At 35.8% G+C, this 22,896-nt stretch overlaps 1 long non-coding RNA gene across 3 annotated transcripts in view; it reads left to right on the top strand.

The window, feature by feature from the left end:
• The window catches only part of LOC138114067 (uncharacterized), a 51,326-nt gene extending 29,699 nt beyond the window's left edge, over positions 1-21,627 (top strand). For all 3 annotated transcript variants that reach the window (XR_011152475.1, XR_011152473.1, XR_011152474.1), the window contains exon 5: positions 21,352-21,627. This is a non-coding gene — a long non-coding RNA (uncharacterized lncRNA). The remainder of the gene's footprint in view (positions 1-21,351) is intronic.
• Positions 21,628-22,896: the final 1,269 nt, after the last annotated feature.

Here is a 22,896-nt window from a genome sequence, read left to right as displayed (position 1 = left end):
GGCATCTCTGAGGTTTGCCATCTAACCCACAGTTTAAAAAGGGACACAAAAATAAGATAGTGTTTAGGACAAGAGATACAAGAAATATATCTTATAGATTTTGATCTGTTGTTCCTAAAGCCCTCTGTTTTGTAGGGAAAACAAAGTAGGTGAGGTGAAACAGACTTGTACAGAAAACCTACAGCTAAATCTGGAAAATCTGCAAGATATGCAGGCACCTTCCTCCAGTTTTTGTGTCAATAGACATGTCAAGCAATGCATCTTTCTGCTTCACTGGAGGCCCAATTCTCTTCTTAAGAATGAGATTTTAGACAGCAAAAGCAAAGTATAGTGAGACATTGGGATCTTGGTAGGGATGAAAATGTGGGCCCTCTGCTCCCTAAATTGCCAGAAAGCTTCTTTGGAACTGGAATGAATGGACTGATTTTTATCGGGTGGGGGGCTCTGCAAAAAGATGACCTGTCAGCAAATTATTCATATACAGCTTCCATAGACTTGGAATAGCTCAAAATTATTCTTGAATATCTTGTCTGTGAGAGTCAAAAACTCGAGCAAGGCAGTTCTGGTCAGGATTTTCGGGTAAAATGACAGAATAGATTGAGGCCAGTTTTGAGGTTATGACCTCAAAACACCTGAAATGAGGAATGATTTATTGGACAAGACTAGAGTGATCCGAGTTTAGAGAAAGCTTTCACAAGAATATGATAGCAGTCAATTGCCATAAAGTCTGCTGGAATTATGTGAAAAGTAGATTGGTCTCTTTCAGTACAGTAAGCCTGAAAGGATTGAGTAAGAAGGCTTCCTACAGAAATTATATTCTCTTAGATTGGGTTCATGATGTGGTTTGAGGTTTTACTTCGGTAGGCTCAAAAATATAAGAAAATTTGAGGAAGAACTTGTGCACCTGGACCAAGGTCACATGCAGGGATGAAGCTGAAGCTTCCTAAAATGGCTCAATTAGGATTTTGTACAGAGCATGCCCTCCTGTGAACTAATTGATGGCCAGACTTGAACTAAAGAAAAAGAATCAGTTAGATAAAATGTCACAATATATGTCCTTTTGGGGTTTGGAGGGTTTTGTTTGCTTGTTTGGGGTTTTTTTTGTTGGTTTGTTTGTTTGTTTTTTTCCAGCACTCACTCCACTATACTTCACAGGCCAACAGCCTTTCCAAATCATGTAAATGATACCATGCACTTTTTTGTTGTATTTAAAATACCCGAGTTATTGTGTACCTTTTGGCTTAGAGAAGGAATGAGAAAAGAGAACATTCAAAGGAGGATTTAGGAAATAGCTTGAAGAAAATGAAGCATGTGAATGATATTAAGAGAAAAGTGTTGTATGCACCTTCTGACCTATTTGAATGAGTCTTCTGTGTGCTACTTTCTGAGATTAGTTGACATATTTACAGACCTTGTCAGAGAGAAAAAAGAAAGGATAAAAGTGGTGGGAGGGGGAAAGACAGCTCCCCGATCCCTACTGTAAAAAATACCATCCAATCCCTGTGAGGTTGCTTTTCTGGTCTCACTTCACAGAAATATTTCACAAAAAAAGAAGACAATTTCTCCTTGTGCTTCAAGCCGACTCCTGATCCCTCACATCAGATTTACCTAACTGTTTCATCCTGGGAGCAGTGAGATCAGACCTGAGAGTTCGTGTCAGCAGCAGCAGTCTCTCTGCCAGATGTGCCTAAGGGGCAAACAACAAAGTGTTTGCAAGCTTTCAGGGGTTTGTTTTCCATATCTCAAAAACATCCACTCTTGAACAGCTGACAGTAGCAGCTTTACTAAAGTGTCCCACAGAACAATCAATCTAAATTGGAAAATATCACATCAAACAGTTTTACTCCCACTGGTACTGCCCTCTGCCCCAGGATTCAAACTTAATTTGAGGAACACTTTGAGGAAAGAAAATTGAAAGGATTTTTCAGTGTAAATTTATTGAAGATGTATTTAGAAATCAGAAATGGTTGTGCCTGCCCTGGTTCTGTGCCTCACAAGCATCACCCCACCTCACAGAGTCAGGCACTCTGGTTTAGGTGTCTGCATGCTTTATGAGCATGTCCTGCATTATGTGCCTGAAGATAAGGTATGCAGAAGGCAAAGAGCTGAACAACAAACCAACAAAAATAAGTGATAGGAAGTTCTGAAAATAGATATGATGCCCCACCATGAGTCTGCACTCCCCTTTACTCCAGTTAGGACTGAAACTGAAGGCCATTTCCTACAGTTTGGTGTCTGAGCCATGCTATTCATTTCTCACAAAAACACAATAAATATCAAGGGGTAATGCTTCATTTTTCAAAGAAGGGGCTCTTGCGTACCCCACAAGGAAGTTTTTATTCCTTGATTTGAAACTAGGAGGTGGTGTTAGACCTCCCATTTCCCAGTAAAGTCTCCAAGGTATTGCCTTACTGGGAATTCTGTCTCAGAATTTCTCTCCAATAAAAACTGTTTCACTTTGTGTAAACAATTAAATTTTAATTAAGCTGGGTGAAAAAAAAAAAGGAAGAGAGATTGACTCCATAGCCTGGTGGTTAGAGCAATCATGTGGGAAAGTCAAATTCGAGTCCTCCTTCATTTAATTATTTATACCAAATGGAATAATGTCAGCTGGAGGGAGTGAAAGATTTACCTTGGACTGTGCTATTGCCTAATGGTTACAGCAGGCTCTCAGGAGGGTGACAAACTGGACTTAAATCCCTTTGTCAGACTGAAACAGGCAGGGTAATGAACTTGGGTCCACAGAAGCCACCTACTCTAACTTCCAACTATTAAGCTGTTGGCAGGGCTGGAGTGGGAGCTCTTCTACTTTTTTCTGTGTTAGTAGTGCCTGATGTTTTCAGGTTGTTATTGGTTTACTTTGGCAGATGTTCTTAAAGCTAAGATAACCAGAGGAATGCTTTGACTTTGATGTACATGATGTTTGTTTGCTTTTAGTGGTCTAGGAGGGCCCCTCAACATCAGGAGTTTACTGATTATGTGGTAGTTTGACCAGTATATTTTAATTCAGGAACCATCTAAGTGCAGAGAAAAGAGTAAACATGTTTGAGGTTAGCTAATGACAGTCTGGCCAGCAGGAAGTTTGCAAAGCAATGATTTCCACCCATTGTTGATTTTATATGTTATAGCAGAAGTGTGAACTCTAACAAATGTGACTTAGAAATTTTTGCACTTGGGGAAGTTAAATGCTTCCAGATGAGGAGGAAACAAAAAAGGCCTATAAAGATCTATTTTGGGCTTGGTCACTAACATTACAGTAATACATTAAACCCTTTGTGAATATAGAAACTGAAAAGGTTTTAACTTCCTTCTTGTGCTAAAAAGCATCGTAGGTAGCTGTGTCACAAGCCTGAAATATGCAGCACCAGGAAGATATGAAAAAGTATCAACTGAAAGTAATGCTGGCTGAGGTCCTTTTTTGGGTATAAAAATACCCTTTTTTGGGTATTTGGGTATAAAAATTTTCTTTCACTGAATCATTTCTAACATTATGTTTTATGCTAAGAAAGTTACTGCATTTTAGATCCTACTAAGAAAACTATAAATGGTTCTTGGGAAATAGTCTTCACTTTAATTTGTCTAAGAGAAAAATGCTATATGACCTTAAGTTTTGCTGACTTTTGACTTCCAAAGTACTTTCTCCTCCCCCTAAAAAAGCCCAGTTCACTCATTTTTAGTGATCACTACTTCATTTCATTTCTCAGCATGCGAGAATGTATCATTGGGTCACCTGGCATTGTTATAGTAATGCACAAACCCAAGTATTTGGTACTGTTACTCATTCAACAATAGCCCCATTTATCTATTGAAAACCAACATGAGAATTTTTATGTGTCAAGTATTCTGAGAAAAATAACTGTAAGCTATGCTGGTACTCATATCTTTCAGAAAATGGGTGTCCTTGAGATGGCCAGCTACTCCTCTGACTTCCCCAAACATCTTCACTATCCATAATTTCACTCACAATATTCATGCGTATACAATCCCCATAAACTTTAAGGTAATCAATGGACAGTTAGACTTAAAAAAAAAAAAAAAAAAAGAAAAGGAGGAAGGCTGTTAACCCTACTCCATGTGCTCAAAATTGATGGTGTTTCTTGGGCCCCCACTATCAGCAATTTTCAGCTTTAACTCTGGTGTCTCATTCTGAAGATTAAAGTCATAAGGAGAACTACTGCCATAGCCTATATTAGTACAACATAACTAAATATCACAGCATAAATTCACTTTGCTGGTATTTTAAGATCATCATTTTCTGTGGCATCTCAGCTACCATACTTGGACTTACCTGTTTGTAGTAAAACAAATGTATCCTGGTTGTATACCATGGTAGAAATTCTTGGAAATAAAGCACAGCAGAATAGGCCAATCTTAGTTTATGAGATGTAGATTTTTAATGGGTTAATTTCCTGCTAAGAATACCAAACCAAAACCAGCAAAACCCCCACAAAACCCACAACCAAAATAAGGAAACAGCCAAACTCAAGGTAATTGTGTAAAATTGTGTTATAAAGAAGTAAATGAAGATGTTTTGCTGTAAGATTGGAGAGAAAAGACTACAGACTCTTCCTTTGTGAAGGTTTTTGTATGGGGCAGACAGACTTGGACTAGGGAATGCTGTGGTTTAGAGAATACAATGGCAGATGTGATATCCTTGGGAGAGATATTCTAACTGCAATAGAGTCAGGAAAGGTTGTTGGGAATCCATGTCGTGGAACAGGAATTTCTAAGAATAGAAACAAAGGGACATGCTATCTCTGCTTCCTTGAAAATCAAAAAACCCTGGAAACCAGTGCTTGCAGTGACTTCTAGTAGCTTCTGCCTCATTAGAAAGAACATAAACTAATCCTCAAATAAGAGTAGAGCAAAAATACTTAGACATTTTATTATTCTTCTGGATTTACTGACATTGCAATGTATATTGTATGTCTGAATAGAAAACTCACTGGATACAAGTTTCTTTGACAAGGGAAAGTTAAACAAAAAGAAAAGTGAATTGAGGTTTTTAGATGATCATTAGGCTACCCTGGAGACAGATAATTTATTTTCTTTAGAAGGATACTGAGATACTGTATTAACCTAAGCTTTTAAAAGTAAAGGCTAAACGAGGGAACTGAAGAAACATTCTTCTTTGACCAAAGCAGAAATGTATATTGCATGTCAAACACCTGCATATCAAAAGTCCTTAGAACATCGTCTTCACAGGGAAGAAATGAACTGCTGACATTAGGACTATAAGTGCACAAGCTCACAAATCCCACCTGAGCTAAACATAGTATTCTACCTTCTACTTCTACAGCATTTTCCTATCCAGGATTAGAGAATGTCTTGTAAGCTTTAATGGTTGAGAAAAAGACAGGAATGTGTAAACTGAAATCAGTCGTGTTCAGTTTATCCGTTTTCCCAAGATCCACTAAAAAATAAGTGGCAGAGAAGCCAACAAACAGAGAATCCTGAATGGCAATTTCCTATCAACGTGTGGAAGGGTAATTGTCAGATACTGTCCATGCTGTACATCCTCACTGATGCTCTGAAAGGTAAACAGGTTTAAGAGCATTATGGTCAAGTATAATTACAGTCTGGCATTGCATGAGCCAGGGAGTGTCAGACTCATCTAAAGCATCCTCAGATTTCCAGATGTCTGCATTCCTAGCTGTGCCTGCAAGTCCAGCTAAGCTTCATAGCAAGATTCACTGTTTCACATCTGATGGTCTTTTCTATTGAGGAAAACATGAGCCTTTCTCAAAGGCCATTGCTGCAGTTTTGCAAGATTACACTTTGTACAACTGGAAGTGATTTGGTATTCTGCAATCTTTCCAGATCCACATAATTGTAATGTGTGATAATGACAGCAAAATGAGCTTTTTGCAAGCAACCCTGTTAATGTGTTGGTAGTAATTAATGTATTTTGAACTAAAGGAGAGCAACAAAAATATATGATGTATATGAAGTGAATTGTAATAGGAGATGTATTGAGACTGGAGAAACATTCATCTCCAGAAAAGTGAAAAATCAATTAAGTTGTTTTAGAAGTAAAGATTTTTTTCAAGGTTATTAAGATATATGTAAGCAATCTAACTATTGTTAATAATACATTTTAACATTATATAGTGCTCTGCTTATGGTTCTAGCTAGTGAAGTATAGTCTGGTGTGCAAAACTTATGCTGAACTAAGGTACTCAGTTCCAAAAAGGAAAATGTTTGGGGTTTTTTCTTAATTTTGAACAACTACTGCTCCTTGACAAACCTTTCAATCCTTTCAGCTGGGTTTTATGCTAAGGCAAACAACAAAGTCCTGTCTTCTCTAGATGCATATTTTTCTATAGGATAGAAACATCACCTCTTTTGGTCCCCCTCTGCTGTGTCTGCAACTGATGAGAGAACCGCAGGAGCAGAAAATGTTACACACATCTTATCCACGGGTGTATTTTCAGCGCAGATAACAAAAATTATGCATGTTATGCACCTGGAAAAAAATCTCTTTCAAGGCAGGGACACATGACACTGGATATATTTTCAGAGCAAAAAAATTGCCTAGTGTTTGCCTCCAGATTATTTAATTTGATAAAGTCGAGACAGCTGGTAAATTTGTTTTGAGATTCTGAAATAAAATGTTAATTTAGGCATGAGGTCTGAGAGATCTTAACTGCATTCCCTCTGCGCAGTCCAGTAAGGACCAACCTGATGGGGAACGCCAAATTTCCTTTCTTCCTCACTCCCTTTTTACACCTATGAGGAAGCAGCCTCCTCGCTTGCCTTCTAAGACTGCAGTTAGAGTCTTGGTTTAAGTACTTTTTCTAGTGAATAATCTCTACATTAGTTGTTTTATTTTAAATAGACCATTGGGAAGCAGTATGCTTAAGGAAACATGCAACTAAGGCTGCCAATTTGTTGATTTCTAGTTCCCCAGCTGCTTTGCAAAATCATCAAATGATGAGGCAGAGATATTTGTATCCAGGAGGCCCACAACTTACTTGGCTCTCCACATACTCTATTTCAGTTCTCACCAAATCATCAGAGCTGTTCTTTCCTCAATTGAACAAAGAGAGTCTCTTAACACAGAAGTAATCTCATAATCTCTGCTAGTTTGTCCTAAATGTGCATATTCACTAGTGAGCAAAAATTTTATTTATAACTATGCTGTCATTAATCAGTAACTTTACTGAATTTAATTACTTCCCCTGAAATAACACCAAGACTTCCACTTTGTTCAGTTTTCAAGTGCAAAATAATGTAAAGCTGTATTTAAGTATTGAAAATATTTAAGTGAAAAAATCCTTTCTTTTTAATATAAATTCATATGTTTTTTTAAAAAAGGTTAACAGGTGTACTAAATAATGTTCTATTAGAATAATGTTTTTCATTATCACAAAATTGACTTTGGTCTGAAGGGAGCAATGACACCAAATTTATGGGTTCTAAATCTAAGGTCAAATTTCTCTCACAAGACTTACGCAGTGACAGATATTTACATTTACTGCTGAAGTACACTGAATGAAAAGTGATTCAGAAATAAGGCTTTTAGTGCTATTGTCAATAGCTTAGTTTTTATTTCAGTTAAAAATCAGAAACTTTCAGAAAACATGAGCAAAAACATTCTCATTAGGCTTAGGAAAAATGTTCACTTCTGTTGCTATGCTATATCAATTTTTTAAAAAGAAATGCAGCACAAAAGGGTCACCATCATTAATTGCTGTTTTAACTGTCTGATGCAGTTAAAGTATTGAAAGGAAAAAAGTATTATTTCATACTTAATTTAAAATTATATCACTGTCCAAATTTATGAATTCCAGCTATTTCTGGATTCCATCACAAATTTTCACACTAGAAATATGGTGTTCACAGAGGATAGATATATTTATTCCCTTTTGTCTGAAGATCTTGTGATATCTACTGTAAATGTTACCTATACAGCTTCTCATTAGACAGATTTTTGACATTACAACTCACCACTGTAGTTGGCATGAATGTGATCAAAGTGCAAACTAAACAGGTTTGGAAACCACTGTGGGAATTGCCATCATACAATGTTTTGAAGAGCACGAGTTTCAAAGTTAATACTTACTGGTAGTAAAATTTTGAAATGAAAAGAAAAATGTGTATGTGATGGTTTAAATCTCTTTGTGTGATTTTACATCAGAGTTATTGATTTTTATTTTAAAGCACTGGAGTTTCACTTCACTTGTAAGACAAACAGTGTGACCATACAGGTTCATTTTGGAAAATATCTAAGTAACCACAAGTAATATAATTTTAAAAAAATCAGCTACACAAAAATTCATACAATCATGTAACTAATCTTCAAATATATGAGGATAGTAGGACTCTTTCCACTGGCATAAAGATGAGACAAAATACTTAGCAAGAGTGAAAGCTTAGTTTAACTCTAGTGGCAATACTTTTAACAAATAAAATAGAAAATACTTCTTTTAGGTGTCAGAAGACCAGTCAAGGAAATAGAAGTTTTTCTATCATATAGACCTTCCCAGAAAACAAAATAACTCAAGGGCCTAGTATACACAACTTTTTCATAGACAGAAATTTACACATTAAAAGAAAAAGTTTGCCAAATATTTCTGTGAACAACTCAAACCCAGTATTATCAATCCTTTCTAACTTGCAGGAAAACTTCAAACCTTGGGATTTTTGCCCTGCCAAAGAAAGTTTTCACAAAGATTTATTCAGTGATTTAGAGACTTGCATTTCCATTAGCTATTCTGCTCTTAGGTTCCCAGACTTGTCAGTCTCCCACCTTTCACAAATTACATTTGTGAATTAAAAACAAAAGCAATTCCTGCTCATTTCTTTTGCTGTCTGGCATAGTATTATTAATTCCAGATATTATGCTGATTATTTGCATTACAGTAGTCAAAACAATGATGAGGTATTTCCCTTCAAAGATTGCATCTCATTCAAAACACATTTACCTCTTATGATTTGAAGCATTTGCACAGACTTTTAACTATTGGAATTTCATGCCTGGCAAGGTTTTAAACAGTTGCATTCCAATGAAACTGCATAACCTGGAAATTCCAATACAACTGAATAATCTGTTATCTGCTGAAAACAGCTTAATTTTAATATGCTGCAGTTGACTTAAAGGTTAAGCGACCTCTTAAAAGAATGTGAACTTGTGAATTAGGGAGGTCTTATACTCTCAGGTGGCATTTTATTCACCACAAGAAGTAACTGCTAATGAGCTCCCTAGCTAGCAAAAGCTAGATGTAAAATATGTAAAACTTGAAATGTCTAGTGTGTCTGAAAAAAAATACTCCATGAGCTTGGCTTATTAGGTAAATTAAAATAGATCAAAGAATGAAAAGGTAAAACCAGGTGTCAAAAGCTGAGAATGACCAGGCAATCTATTTTCTAATGTTATTTCATGGTCTGCTCTTATTAAAGTATTTAGTTAATACAATTTGCAAATTAAAGATTACTTCATCTAAAATGTGGGTTGAATTCAGATACACAAAAACCTCAGTATGATGCCTCAATGTGCCAAAGAACAGACTCATTATGTAGGAACCCATTTTTCTTTCTTTCTTTTTTTTTTTTTGTCCAAATCAAGCTTAAGCTATGTGAAGAGTCCTGATTTGGAGTATTTAGGCTAAAAAAAAAAAAAAAAAAATCTTTCCTTTGAGAGTTCATCCCTGAGATAAGGGGAAACAGGATTCTAATAAGAACCACAGAACGTGCTCCAGCACACTGTACTAGAGAGCTAAATCACTGACAAGTGCAAGAGAAAACCTCAAAGGACAAACTGCTTGTAGGAACAGCGATGTCTTACCCTCTTGAGCATAGTAAGCACTGCTACTCTGAACACTAAGGTAATAATTATTTTGAGTCCCTAATTTTTCAAAGCACTAAAGGAATTATATAATGTCAGAACTGTTCTGCAAAGTACTGGGGCATGTTCAGAGCTCCTACTTCCTTCAGTGAGAATTAAGCAGGTGGCTGTATGGCCTCGAAGGAAAGCTGCTGCTTAAAGACAGTCAGGTGCTTAAAGGGTTTGATGTGCCCTCACCTTGAATCCTGAGGGCAGTTTTGGACACCACAATATAATATAAATTATAAAGCTATCAGAAAGTGTGCAAAGGAGGGCTATGAAGATGATGAAGGGTCTGGAGAGGAATAAATACAAGGAGCAGCTGAGGGCACTGGGTCTGTTCAGCCTGGAGGAGACTGAGGGGAGACCTCACTGCAGTTCCAGCTTCCTGAGGAGGGGAAAACGGGAGGCAGGTACTGATCTCTGCCCTGTGATGACAGTGACAGGACCCGAGGGAATGGCCTGAAGAGTCAGGGGAGGTTTAGACTGCACATCAGGAAATGCTTCTTCACCCAGAGGGTGGCTGGGCACTGGAACAGCTCCCCAGGGCAGTGGTTACAGCCCCAACCTGCCAGAAGTCACGGAGAATTTGGACAATATTTTCAGGCATATGATATGATTCTGGGGGCTGTCCTTTGCAGGGCCAGGAATTGGACTTTGGTGATCCTTATGGGTTCCTTCCAACTCAGGAGATTCTATGATTCTAATTCAGAAAACAAAGTTACAGACATGTAGCTGTGTGTGTAAATGTTGACATTTATAGATGTTTTTAAATTTCTATACTGAATTAATTATAATATTAATGCTTTAGTTAATTGTAAATTATTACATGAAAAGGAGTGTAACTGTAGAACTAGTACAGTACAGTTGGTTATTTTAAAGTATGATTAGGACCACCACCAAAGGGAGACTTTGAGGCATTAAAATGGGATTTCAGTCCATTATAGACACCCAGAATGAAGAGGAAGTCAGTGGGAAGTTGTAGCTATTTCATGTTTATCCTATAAATGTTTGCATTCTCCACATGCTTTTTTTTTGTTCTATTTGAACTATTTATTCAATGTTCAAACATGAAAATTTTCTTCTTCTGAAAGTTTTTAGTGATTTCTTCATATACTCACATGCACTGTTCATCCTGTAGCTCATAACTGGTTCTGAACACTCCTCTAGCATGCAGTAGTCTTGTCCTGCAGACTGGGTCTGACTATGGAGAAGAATCTTGTTTAGTTCCTTTCTCACTCTGAAGGTTAAATTTTCCTCTGCCCTTTCTTGGGGACTGTGCTTTAATTGGGCTGATTATATATTTCACATTACAGCTCTGGGACCAGAACCCCCCAGGGAGTGATGCAGCTTCTAAATTAGAGCATCTTGCTCTGACTGTGAAGTAGTAAATCTCAAAATCCCTTATGCAGAGTGGTTTAGGCAGATGCCAACTAAATACGTCTGTCCACCTGACTGCAGTCCAGTGGTTATGACACTGACACACTGACAGAGAGACAAAAAAAGCCCATGATTTTGGAAGACTTCAGGGAAAGGCAAGTATAGAAATAGGGTGTTTTGTATATGAAGAACACTAGTTCAGACTAATGTTTTAGTGGAGGAGAGCTTCACAGGCACTTTGCAAGGTTCCTGCTCCTCCTGGAATACCAGCTACCTCTGAACATCCACAGGGAGCTTAACCTCTAGCCCAGAAGTAGGATATTTTTGCAGAATCTGCATTTGGGCTTAAGCAATTTTACAAGTTTAGGAAATCTTCCTGGAAATGATCTTTTGCTTCAACACACTGGCTGAAATCAGTTCTTCTCCTGCTACATTTCAGTGAAGGGAGTGATGGTGGTGTTATGGGAATTAGGGAACTGCACTGTGGGATTTGAGTTCCCATGCTCTTCCTCAGGCAGCCTGTGGATCTGACTTCTGCATCTGACAGATTGCTGGAAGAAACAGAAAGCATTAATTTATGTTAACCAGGAGCTCTTTCAGCAGTCATAAATATTGTTTTAGATATAACAGATTATGCTGATCTACCATTGCTTTCTAGAATAGGCTCCTTTTATCTGATGCAAATTACATACGTGTTCTTTTCTCTCAGTACCAGAGAGATACATACATAGTTTGATGAAAATGCACCCCATGGTAGATGGTATGAATTGATATGGAGGGCTCATTGGAAGTACTAATTATACAGTCTCCTTTTATAGATATGTCAGTGAAGCAGTAGTACATCTTTATAAAATGGCAAGAGAGAGCCTGCCACAGAAATAACTGAACATAAAGTATTTCTCTTTTTTTCTCATATGATCTACTGAAAAATAAGTCTGATATCTAAAATATAGTGAAAAAAGTAGTTCTTTGGTCTTGCAATAAATTATACTTTTTTAAAAAACTGTGGTTTTTTATTAATCTCTTAAGGTAGTAATATATTGTCATGTCAATTTGTTATATATCTGTATCTATTGAAAGGCATCAGAAACTTAAATGGACTTTTATATCAAAAAATCAAGATTAATTTGAGATTCTCAATTGCACTACTTCTCAGGTTCTGTATATCTTCCCACTTCATGTATTAGAAGTTCCTGATTGTTTTGGACATTATACATCTCCATTATATATATTCAAACTCAATGTCTGAAGAATCATGATTTATCAAAATTGATAAAAGAACGCATCTGGGCTGCAAGTGCAACAATGTGGTGATTTCCAAGTGAGATAATTTGGGAATATAGGTTATCAAATAGTTTCTGATTACTGCCAATTAAATGTAACAGCTGATGGAGAATTTTCTTTCCCTTAGTTTACCAGCAATAAGGCTTTCCAGAGAGAGAACTATAGATTATGGATGGTTGGAAGCAGCTTTACATTTCCCTGGTTATTTATGGTCCTTAGCTGTCAATACAGACAAGCTGGCTTTAACTTTTTGATTGCACAATATAGAAGTGAGTAAATTTCTGCCACATTTTGTCTCCAGCATCAGTATTGTCTATTTCTGTTCTTAGTTCTATTTCTTCATTTTTTATCCTTCTTCTCATTAGGAAATGGACTAATTACTAGTTTATCCTATTCCAAGATGGCATATAACTCGGGGGCTTGCATTGCATTATCTATGAATATTCTTCATTTCCCCAAACATCTACTGATGAGCAATTTAGCTTTCAAGGTGCTCAGTAAACTGATATTATTTGCATATACATTAGTCTCTAAGCTCCTCATCTAGGGAGCACCATTACTTGCATCGCATGCCCACCACTTTAGACAGCACTTTGATTTTTAGTCTTTAATTACACAGCATATATTTCAAAATGTTTCTACCATTAAAGAAAAATGTTAACAGATAATTGGGAGTTAAAAAAATGCACAGAGAAAGACAGTGTAAGGTTAGCATACTTGTTGGTAAATCTCTGTTCTCAGTCAGCAACAGCTGCAGTTTAATTAAGCTCAACTGTTTGCAGGTGTTTGCAAGAGAAAGTTGTGTAGATATGCATGTACATATACAATTCAGCTGAAAAGATTTACCTCTGTAAAAACTCATAGGCTTCTAACACGGAGGCCTCTTTCTCTGTAGTCTTGTGATTAACGTTCAGGTTTCTTTCTGATATGTAAGGATGAGATATTATCAGGGAAAAATCCACAAGAAAGCACTGTAAAGCAATAAGGAAGGAACACCAGCTGTGCTCATAAATTTAAAGAGTTAGTATATCTGAAAAGCATTCTCCACCCTAAGAATGGTATTACAGTTAGTGAGTTTAGTGCCTCAGACAATACAGAAGGATTTAATATGTGTTAAAGAAGGAAAAGTAAATACAAAAAAAAAAGACTTTTTAAAGATCAGAACAGCTTTAGATGTTGTGTGGATCAATAGTAGCCTCATCACAGGTAAAAGTTCACTAGATAGCATATTGAGCTGCAAGTTCAAAATGTCAATAAGGTGTGCAAAATTTAAAACCAGGACATGTTGTAGGGTAGTTCTACTTAACTTTTTGTTCTTGTGTTTAAAATATTTCTGCTCAGCAGAGGTATTTGTGAAAGTTGACAAGAAACTAACACCACTAAATCATTTAAAGTTCATTTATTGCTCACTGTCTAAAGATCTAAAGTCCAACGAGGAATTCTATAAATATACATGTACCTATAGAGATTTATAACTAGGTCAGAATGCTGCTTCCACATCTATTACTAATTAATCAGGTGCAAATAGCAAAAATATCTCAATGACAAAATCTATATTTCAAAATTCCTGTTTTACTGTGGCTGTGCATCAGCAGCACTTGCAAGTGCTCAGTTAAAGAAAAAAATAGAAAACTATTTGCAAGTGCTCAGCTAAAAAAAGAAAAAAAAAGAGAAGAGGATTAATTCTTACAGGCTGTATGACACTCTACACAGTATGTGTTCATTTCTGATCTCTAAACAACATCTCTAACATTTAGCTGAGTAAAGCATGTGATTAATGCTTGTGGTCATCCTGCAGCAATTTTATTAGACTGCCACAGATTCAACAGATTTTCCCATGAAGCAAATTATTATTAGTATTAATCTGAGGGGGGGGGGGGAATCATAGATGCTCTTTTTTATTATAATTATTTTAGTAACACTTTTAATCATGGCAAACTTTTTTTGTTATTGTTGCATTTAAGTTATGAAAGGGACAAACAGAAAGATACAGCAACAATCAAATTTATTTGAAACCTTTTTAAGCTGTTGTGAGCCATATTTACAGCCTAATGATTCATAAGAAAGTCTTTATTACGCATAAGAAATATAATGCCTACTTTAGACCTGTAAATGGACTGGTTTAGGGCATCACATTTTAACCAAGATTAGTTTTGAAAGCTATGCTTTTTAATTAGTGTCAAAATTGAAAAATCATGACCAAACTAACTTACTTTACATAAGCCAGTAGCGTAGCTCAGATTTATGCTTGATCATATAATAAATAAATATTTTTTTAAAATTACAAGTGTTTATAGACACTGTTAAATAAATTGAGACACTTGAAATATTTTTTTTTTCATATTCAGAAACACCTGTATATAAATATACATGCACATATAATTTGTGAGGAAGTACAAATTTTTATATTGCAGGTCAGTCCTCTAATCCTTTAAGGATACTCTGTGTTTGTGATTAGTGCGTTTGTTGAGAGGATTGACTTTTAGGTGTTCTATTCTTGATAGTAGTTCCATGGCTTCAGCTGGAACCACAGTTACTTTTGAGTCCAATACTTGATGGCATCCTATTCTTTTTATTTTTTCTGGAATGTGCAAGAACAAGTTATGACTAAATTTTAAAGTTTGGGTTTTCATTGTTTGGGCTGTTTTTCAAGTACTAAAATATGACCACAATATCCAAGCAATACTGTCCATATGATTTATGTTCCACATATAATGGACAGAAGAGGTTTTGTACTTATTAGTAAGTTAATGTCAGCAGTTTTGAGATTTTGATTGTCAATGAAAATGCAACGTGGGATAATTAAGCAATAATGTAATGTGCAGAGCTTTTTTAACAGGATAAAGTCATGATGAAGATGAGCAGAGTCAAGGGATTTAAAGCAGAAAGCATTTTTCACCTCATTTGCATTGAAAATAAATTTTCTATAATACCAAATTAAATGATGTGAAAAAACAAATGAAAAGGCAACTTTTAAATAAAATTAGTTCATATAAAGTTTAACTAACTATTGATTTTTACACGTTCTTTATCTTTTATTTTACCAACTTCTCAGCTGTATTGTTCTATCCAATTCAGTAGGGAATAACAAGAAAAAGAGCAGGGAATACACTCAGGGCAGAGCTGTGACTGTATAGGGGACAACTTCTACCTTTTAATTCCAAATTAGCATTGAAAACAGTTCACTTGAGTCTCTTTTGTTTCTGCTTGGTAAAATTAAATCTTTCAATGCCTCTAACAACCCAGAACTTACTGGAAAACTGATGTTTCAATTCAGGCTAAATAAAAGGAATGGCTTAATAGAAAGTGGCGCTTCCTAGTGTCTTGGTAATGTCAAGAAATCATCTCTTCAGTAGGTGCCAGCCTGGTCAGAAACAGTGGCATGATTGAGGAAAGAATTGCCTTCCACATAGGCTATTTTTTAATGTCCAGTACTCTGACTCCAGTGCAGTGCAGGTCTGGAATTGCCATTTTCCAGACATTTTCTATACATTTGCTGTAAAAAAGACTGGAAGAAATCCATCTTATGTTAGATAAAGGAGAAATGAATGAGAAAAACCAAATATCAGTGGTCTTAAAATCCTGTGTTTCCAGCCCCTTCAAAGCATGCTATCAAGGAGGTAATTCAAGCTGCAGAGCCTGGTGTGACTGAGGACCAGCAGAGCCATGCTGAGCCACGGTATGAGACACAGCACTTTAAGACTTTGTGGTGATTTTGGGTACAGTCCATATCCAGATGTACAGTTTTTCAGCCAAAGTTAAAATAAATTCATTTACTTGCAAAGGTCCAAAGATATGTAGCTGAGCCTATAAGAAGAAACAAACAGCTTTTTTTTTTGAAATGTTAAATTTTTAGTAACCAGCCTGAAATTAGGAGATATCTTTACTGCACTGAACTAACGAAAATGTGATTTTAGTTTTCCAAATTGTTTTGACTATAGAAACACAGGTCAATGTTTCAAGTTGTCAGAACAATATCATCCACAGCAGCCTGTATCTGATGGCTGAAGACAAGCTTTTTTCAAGGTAAATGAAGGGAGTTTGTCTTATCCTATGTTTTCAGTGCTATCCCTCCTTGTATTCAAAGGCAGTGAGCTCAATGCAAAGAGAGCACAGGAAAAAAGGCAGCAATTCTTTCCCCTAAGGCTTACCTGGCAGGGAAATAAAATAAAATGAAACTATAGATTGGTCGGTCTGGAGGAAAAAGGAGCAGTAGGAAAAAGAACTTGATGGCAGAAATGTCATTCATGTGTGAGGGTAGTGGTATCTCTTCCTTATGCGTGGTCCATTCTATTTTTCCATTGTTCCTCCTTTGGAAAGACATCCAGGTAGTGCATTCGTTCCCATTTGGATCAGTCTTATCATTACAAACACACTGAAATGTGGCAGAAAATTATGCTATTTGCAACTGCAATAGCTAAGAGGCAGCTTAGATGAATGCTTTATTTTAGTACACAGAGATAGTCTAAAATGGAATACTTTGAAAAAAAAAATCCATTTTCAAATTAAACCAATGACAGAACCAAGTCTGGCTTAGGAGGTGAAATAACTTTTTCTTTTATCCAGAAAGGTTTTTAAAAGGTCTAGAACGATCTGGGAAAGCTGCGAACCATTTTAATAATTGAAAATACTGACTTGGATTTGTGATCTGTTTACCCAGCCAGCTTCTCAGCTGTAACTTTCTGCATAATTCAATTGAATTTAGAAAAACACCTCTTTGTAAAGTATTCTATGCATTTGCATTCATTCTGTCAGTCACTAATTCAAAAGTGTGGGTTTTGTACAAAGTTGGGTTCCACATATTAAAAAAGTGACTGCAATTTACTCACTCAAATTAACAATGTGATCCATCATCCTATGGCATCTTTTCCAGAGCAGTATCTTAAGTGATGACTTATGGCTGGTTTGCAAAGAGATGTGAATGGTACATAAAATGTAATTTACTTTTCTCTCTTGGACTGAATTCGTTGTTTACTAATTGGAATGTCATATACAATGCATTATTCAACAAAAAGGAGAGTCAAAAGGAATGTCAGTAATGAAAAGCAAGCACACACATGCACACACACATGTGTAACTGTGTGTGTGTTAGTGTAAGTGTGTAAAAGTGTGTGTAAGAGTGTGTGAATGTGTGTGAGAGAAACTGAGGCAGAAAAAAGAACAGGAAACAGAAAACAGCAAGCTGAGGGATTGAAACACTGAATAAATGTACCATTCCCAACAGTATAGAGAATGTTCATTTTTAAATAATGTATCAAGAACTGTCATTTAATTTTAAATGTTTTAGATGACAATTTCACCACACACATACAAACACACTCACACATACACATACTTGCACACACACTCGCACACACACATGCACGTGCACACACAGTAGAGTCTCCTACAGATAGAAGCAAAATAAAGATTTTCTTTCTTTTCTTTGCTTCTTCTTCCATTCCTAAATGTTTAGATAGTGCTGATTCAACGTTGGAGAAAGCCACCTTGTCTTGCAAGAGAAGCTATTGTACTGTTATGTTAAAATTGAAACCTATTCCTGTATTCTGAAATAAAACCATATTACATTGTGTAAATGCCAGGTTTAGCTGTGCACCAGAGATGTGGCTAAAGAGCTTGGAAACTGGTAACCAGGTCTTGCCATATGTAAACATTTCAACCAAATAGGCAGAGTGTACCTCAATGACCCATTTTCTCATATGTTTTCATCTACTGTTGTAAGACTGAAAAAATTTACTAAAGGGCCAATTATCAATGGATCACTTGCAAAGTGGTTGTGTAGTTTTGTTCAATATTTTCATTAAGTAATCAGGAGATGGCAGGTACCTAGTGGCATTGAAGGAAATTAAAATATGTGGGGTTTAAAATATATGAGGTCAAGTTGAAAAAATGGTCTGAAAGAAATGAAACAGAAGACAGGTGCAGCACTGTAAACTTGGGCAAGAATGGAAGATAATCAGTTATGGAAAAAAATATGCAGAATAAACCACTGAGGTTTATCATTTATCACAGTTTAGACATCAGACAAAATATCATGCTTTATCAAAAATTATATCTCATACCTGGGACTTAAAAATAGCAGCAGATGCCAAATCAATATAAGTTGTTGGGTTTTTTCCAAAGAGGTGTGCAGGCTGCATGCCTTATTTTAAACCAAGTTTGACTTTTTATTTTTCACTGCTCTTCCCATTGTCCATTTTCTATGCCTCATGCCTCTAATCCTTACAGCCTGGTGGAACCAGGCAGAGATTTTAAGAGATGGTTCTGCTGAAACAAACCAAACCAAACCAAACCAAACCAAACCAAACCAAACCAAACCAAACCAAACCAAACCAATCCATGAAATTTTCAGCAGAGTTGTTAACTGGGACTTTACCTGTAGAGTGCTCAAGGTAATCCACCAGCTGTACTGTACTTGGAAACAGGATCATCATAGCTGGAGTACTGTGTGGCCAGTTCAAGGAACTGAAGAAGACAGAAACAAAAAAGCCAAGTCTTTATGAATAGCTGAAATAACTTTGTTAAAGGTTGTACACACTGGCCCTCAGGCATAGAAAAAAGGTATCGAAAAAAAAAATTGAACAGTTCCACTTCTTAGAGAATAAGATGGAAAGGAATGGACTTGGACTGCAGGAATGTACATTTAAAGTAGATGTTAGGAAAAACTTCCTAATGGTAAATGTTCTTTTAATTGTTGTATTCAAACAGTAAGAAATCTTCCCAACATTGACTCAATTCTACTCTAATGCTGCAGCAAGAAATGAGAGTGCAAAAACACTTTCTGATATCACAAGGTCAGCTTCCTAAGACTGCCTTGAAGAACTGCCCTGTCCTAAACACAAGCATAACAAACAAACCAATCATCACTTTAATAGCTTAGTTTAATTTTTTTTTTTTTAAATCTATTACTCACAGTAATAGAAAAGGCTGAGGTTCAAAAAAATATTCAGAAAAATCCATTTCAAATATATTGTCTCATTCACTAGTCTAAGAATAAATTCTGCAAGATTAGGGATGACACACAATATAATTAATACATAAGGAAGAGGATAAATTCTAGCCTTCAGTTATGGAATCATAATCAATGCATTAGTGTGCAAATCCCAGTATGTTAAAAAGCATAGTTTAAACTACTTTGGGATTATTTTAGCTAAAATGTACATGAGAAATGTAAATCATCATTAAACCATTTATTCCCTACTTCATTAAACACGCAGTTTTCTGTTTTTTATTTTAATTACTTTTTAATAAAATTTAATCACCCTGAAAGACGATATCTGAAGAGAAAGAAGATCTTTGTTTGTCTACAAAAGAACTGCAGGACAGGGAGAAGAAAAATACTTCGCAATGTATCAATCTGATTTTAGAGATTACTTAGAAATTGTCTTTGCTGAGACTGGAAGCAAAGAGGATGATGCTTCTTGATTTGGGTTTATGGATTCTAACCAACAACCACATGGAATAAAATCAAAGCATTTTATGAAATTTCATGACTTATAATTCTTGATTTATATTGCATTCAGAAAGCACCAAAGAGAAAAAATTATAATTATTTAATTTTAATGGATTGCAAAATTATTTTATTTACTTTCTTTTTCTACCTTTTTTTCATTTAATATTTTTCCACTGACAGAAGTGGTAGTCACCATTTAATATCCTCTGCATGCTTTTCAGCCTTATGTTTAGGTTTAACACACAAATAAGATGAAAGATACCTAAATGCTGTGGAACAAATCTACAGCAAGTGTCAATCATCACACTGATTTTACAACAATTTCATACTTGAACTATGCATAAAGAACTGAAACCTCACTTCAAATCTTCTTATATATTTAATATTTCAAGACTGAATATACTTTAAATTGTTTGACTTTCAGCTCACAAAGTCTCGGTACCATAAATATTAAAAGTGTTATAAATATTGATTTTAAGATATTTGGTTTTCTGTAAATATAATAGATGTAATACATTTCCAGTAAAAACATCTGTTAAAAAATGAAAATCCCCTGTTCAAAACTTTTGAATAGATGTTACAAGAAGTGATTTTATATAGACATCTCTCCATTCAGGGAAGCTTGTATCAGGTTTTCAACTTGAGCAAATCTATAAGTTGTATAGCAGAAGAAAAGCAGCTAAGCGAGACATATTTTCTAATTGCTTTCCTTCTATCCTCATAGCTTCTCTAGTTCTCTCTATCCATTAAAATTTTAACATGCTTGAAACTGCTAGTGATTTTCAAAGTAGAAATCAAATTCACCACTTGAACTGGCATGTCAAAAAATATTCCCACTCCTTACAAAAGACTAGTGTTAGCAAAGGGTAGAAAAGACCTTTCTCTTTGTGGAAAAGAGGATTCTGTAAGGGCTGAATCTATATTGGTGTTAATTGTAGAGAGTGCAATTAATGAAATGGAGACAACCATTTTAAAAATAGAGATATTGCATATTTTCCAGCATGGGTGAGTACATGAAGACACATAAATATTTTTAATAGTGCCTCCATAGGGAAATTACAAGGAAAAATAAGCTCATAACGGGAGAAATCATACTTGGTTCCCACACCCATGGCCCAATTTATTTATGTGAACTGCCCATGTTAGAATGATAGATAAAACTACGAAAAAAATGGAAGTAGAAAAGCTAGCACAATTATGTTGTTCATATGGGGACTGGAATCCAGAACTGACATGGTACAACCTGTGCTGAGGTCTGTCTAAAATGTGGATTTTAGTAGTGAACAAAGAAATTGTGTCTATTCTTATTGTCCTGCTTATCTACAGGATTACCTTGATTGACAGAAACATGTGACAATGAAAATGCCTCAAGATTTCCTGATTATTTTTTCTCCTCTTCTTTTGTCAGTAAGAGTCTGATGAATAAGACATCGAAACTGAAAATTCTGGTGAAGCTACTTTTCTAGTCACAATAAACCCAGTTTATTACATACCATACAAAACCAATCTAACTGGAAGCAGAGCATTTATTACTGGTAATACCTTCTGAGGACTTGTGCACATGAAAAATCTGAATAAAGAAAGGTTTGTTGGTAAATATATGCTGAAATCTGATTGTGTGGTATCTGAGAGCAAGGCCCAACACCACAAGACTATAAATAAGATTAAGTGGAAGGTCCAAGGGAAAAAGCATGCAGAGTAATTGATAATATATATATAAAATTGAGATATTTGCTTGCTGAATTTCTTTTGTAGCAACCTAGTGTTTTCTCTTTCTAAGTAAAGGATAATCAATGGCCATGAAGAGGAACTGGATCTAATTAATAAAATGCCTACTCCATTTCCCAAACATTCAACCTCAGAAAGCAATGTGCTATTGATAAATGTGAAATGTGTTCAGGTCTGCTGATCAATTCTCTCTTTTAGATACTTACAAGTGCTTTATGTTCCTTAGCTTAAATTAACTTTGCCCATCCAAATTGGATGAGTTGTTTAATGTGGTTATATAGTGCTTTCTGAATTACTGTGTTTGTATGCAAATATTCATTGGTCTCCATCCCAAAGGGATTTTTAGCAAAGTCTGTGTCACTTGTATAGTCACAGTTTCTTTAAAATAATCAGGATTCTAGAGAAAGATTTAATCTTTTATTAAAAATAATTGTTATTGCTGAAATTATTGATACTTTGCTGTGTTGCAGCCTGTTGTTTAGATAACTCTAATGTTGAATGTAATTGAAGTGACACACTGCAACTAGAAAAGCTAAAACCAGCAGACTGAACTGATGGGAAAAAAGTAGTTTGACTCTTGGGCAGAGTTTGCTTTTCTGTTTTTTTTGTTTTGTTTTGTTTTGTTTTGTTTTGTTTTGTTTTTATTTTTTTTGTTGTTTGTTTGTTTGTTTGTTTGTTTTTAATTTGTTTTTAAGGGGAGAATGGTTTAAGTCCAGGAGAACTGAGCTGCTGTGTTAATTCACTGACTAATTACCTGCATGCCCTATTCATTTGTGTTGCACCACATCACTCCACTGTTGGCAAAGCAAAACATAGTGCTGGACAGAGCACTGGAACAGGCTGCCCAGAGAGGCTGTGGAATCTCCCTCACTGGACATATTCCAGGACCGTCTGGATGCAGTCCTGTGCCATGTGCTCTGGGATGGCCCTGCTGGAGCAGGAGGTAGGACCAGATGACCCACTGTGGTCCCTTCCAACCTGACCCATTCCATGATTCTGTGAAGTTATATCCTCCAAAAGGTATGTGCTTCTCAGCACATATGTTTATACACGTGTATTAAGTATTTGCAACATTAACATCTACTGAAAGATGTTCTGATAGTAATAGCAAGGTCTGGAGAACTGAGAATAAATCAGTTTTTATTAGCCAGTGAATGATTTATGTCCAATTAAAGCAGCATGACATTTGGTAGCAAAAGTTTTTAGTGGGAAACTGTGAGCAGTG

Source organism: Aphelocoma coerulescens, chromosome 8 (assembly GCF_041296385.1).
Source record: "Aphelocoma coerulescens isolate FSJ_1873_10779 chromosome 8, UR_Acoe_1.0, whole genome shotgun sequence".
In the NCBI taxonomy this organism is placed as follows: Eukaryota; Metazoa; Chordata; class Aves; order Passeriformes; family Corvidae; genus Aphelocoma; species Aphelocoma coerulescens.
The sequence above is the reverse complement of the archived record's forward strand: the minus strand, read 5'-3'. Positions and strand labels throughout refer to the sequence as shown.